Consider the following 2,861-nt stretch of genomic DNA (forward strand, 5'->3'; position numbering starts at 1 on the left):
CACTGAGGCCGCACACATATAAAAATGTATGAAAATTAGTTTTAGCTAAGCAAAACTAAGTAAAAATAAGCAAATTTAAGCTTATTAACTCAAATATTAATACAACAAGTGTTGATATTTGATATAATTCCTAGTAAGACTGTTAGTTAAATTAGAAGATGTTGATCATATAATGGTTTTCATATTCTAAACTAACAGTCAAATTTTAGTATGAGAAAATTTCTCATACGAAAAATGTGTTGCGACCAATGAAGTGCAAGGAGGTAACATTGCACTGAGGCCGCACACATATAAAAATGTATGAAAATTAGTTTTAGCTAAGCAAAACTAAGTAAAAATAAGCAAATTTAAGCTTATTAAATTAAATATTAATACATCAAAGTGTTGATATTTGATATAATTCCTAGTAAGACTGTTAGTTAAATTAGGATATGTTGATCATATAATGGTTTTCATATTCTAAACTAACAGTCAAATTTTAGAGGCGCTTGTTAGAGCTGCGGCAACAAGTACTCTATAAAAATGGTTGCTTGTATGAAAGTTTCCTAGCAGAAATGAAAAAGTGAAGACAAAACTAAGTAAAAATAAGCAAATTTAAGCTTATTAACTCAAATATTAATACAACAAGTGTTGATATTTGATATAATACCTAGTAAGACTGTTAGTTAAATTAGAAGATGTTGATCATATAATGGTTTTCATATTCTAAACTAACAGTCAAATTTTAGTATGAGAAAATTTCTCATACGAAAAATGTGTTGCGACCAATGAAGTGCAAGGAGGTAACATTGCACTGAGGCCGCACACATATAAAAATGTATGAAAATTAGTTTTAGCTAAGCAAAACTAAGTAAAAATAAGCAAATTTAAGCTTATTAAATCAAATATTAATACATCAAGTGTTGATATTTGATATAATTCCTAGTAAGACTGTTAGTTAAATTAGAAAATGTTGATCATATATTGGTTTTCATATTCTAAACTAACTGTCAAATTTTAGTATGAGAAAGTTTCTCATACAAGTACTAAGTAGTACATATATGAAAGTTTTAAAATTTTCAAAATACTGTTAAAATGTGTTGCGGCCGCGCACATATAAAAAATAACATGTATGAAAATTTTGACTTCAATGTGTTTCTAAAAAAACTTGTATGTTAACTTTACTCATCATCAAGAAGCAAGCAGATGCTTTTTAAAATATTTTATTAATATAAATTCGATATAAATGAAATTTTATATTTCATATCATAGAAAAGATATACATTTTATAATAAATGTATATGTTTCATGTAATGGAAATTTAAGTAAATGTATGGTATATAAAAATAATTTTATTACTGAAATACCAAAATGAATAAATATCGTTCTTAAATATACAAGAGAACGAAAATTCTTTATTCAATAAATAATTGTAAAATTAAATACTACAATAAAGTACAAATGAAGCAACAAAAATTTTGTTAGTTGAACTTTATTATATTTGGGCTAATAAAGTCGATATATTTATACAGATGTGTTTTAAGCGACCAATGAAAGTAAGTGAGGTTTTCCTTACCTAGGCCGCTTACACAAAATATATTAGCGAAGCTCATATATATATAACTTGTTCACTTTCATTATTTAAATTGGTGCTTGTACGGTAGTATTATTTACAAAGAGAAAAATGTAAATGAAATATTACAATAATGTACAAATAAAGCAACAAAAATTTTGTTAGTTGAACTTTATTATATTTGGGCTAATAAAGTCGATATATTTATACAGATGTGTTTTAAGCGACCAATGAAAGTAAGTGAGGTTTTCCTTACCTAGGCCGCTTACACAAAATATATTAGCGAAGCTCATATATATATAACTTGTTCACTTTCATTATTTAAATTGTTGCTTGTACGGTAGTATTATTTACAAAGAGAAAAATGTAAATGAAATATTACAATAATGTACAAATAAAGCAACTAAAATTTTGTTAGTTGAACTTTATTATATTTGGGCTAATAAAGTCGATATATTTATACAGATGTGTTTTAAGCGACCAATGAAAGTAAGTGAGGTTTTCCTTACCTAGGCCGCTTACACAAAATATATTAGCGAAGTTCATATATATATAACTTGTTCACTTTCATTATTTAAATTGTTGCTTGTACGGTAGTATTATTTACAAAGAGAAAAATGTAAATGAAATATTACAATGAAGCACAGCACAGATAAAGCAACAAAAATTTTGTTAGCTGAACTTTATTATATTTGGGCTAATAAAGTCGATATATTTATACAGATGTGTTTTAAGCGACCAATGAAAGTAAGTGAGGTTTTCCTTACCTAGGCCGCTTACACAAAATATATTAGCGAAGCTCATATATATATAACTTGTTCACTTTCATTATTTAAATTGTTGTTTGCATATGCAGAGTAATATTATTTACATTAAACACAAAAAATATAATTTTTATTATATTTTTTAAATATAATTCTGGTTGATCCTGCCAGTAGTTATATGCTTGTCTCAAAGATTAAGCCATGCATGTCTAAGTACACACGAATTAAAAGTGAAACCGCAAAAGGCTCATTATATCAGTTATGGTTCCATAGATTGTTAACAGTTACTTGGATAACTGTGGTAATTCTAGAGCTAATACATGCAATATAAACACGGACCTTATGGAACGTGTGCTTTTATTAGGCTAAAACCAAGCGATCTTTATAGATCGTTATATTGGTTGAACTCTAGATAACATGCAGATCGTATGGTCCTGTACCGACGACAGATCTTTCAAATGTCTGCCCTATCAACTTTTGATGGTAGTATCTAGGACTACCATGGTTGCAACGGGTAACGGGGAATCAGGGTTCGATTCCGGAGA

General features: G+C 27.8%; 1 non-coding gene across 1 annotated transcript in view; it reads left to right on the forward strand.

The window, feature by feature from the left end:
• Positions 1 to 2,467: 2,467 nt before the first annotated feature.
• LOC137236140 (small subunit ribosomal RNA) overlaps positions 2,468 to 2,861 on the forward strand; it is a 1,995-nt gene continuing 1,601 nt past the window's right edge. The window contains exon 1 of the ribosomal RNA XR_010948279.1: positions 2,468 to 2,861. This exon is cut by the window's right edge and continues 1,601 nt beyond it. This is a non-coding gene — a ribosomal RNA (small subunit ribosomal RNA).

Source organism: Eurosta solidaginis, unplaced genomic scaffold (assembly GCF_040869045.1).
Source record: "Eurosta solidaginis isolate ZX-2024a unplaced genomic scaffold, ASM4086904v1 ctg00001346.1, whole genome shotgun sequence".
In the NCBI taxonomy this organism is placed as follows: domain Eukaryota; kingdom Metazoa; phylum Arthropoda; class Insecta; order Diptera; family Tephritidae; genus Eurosta; species Eurosta solidaginis.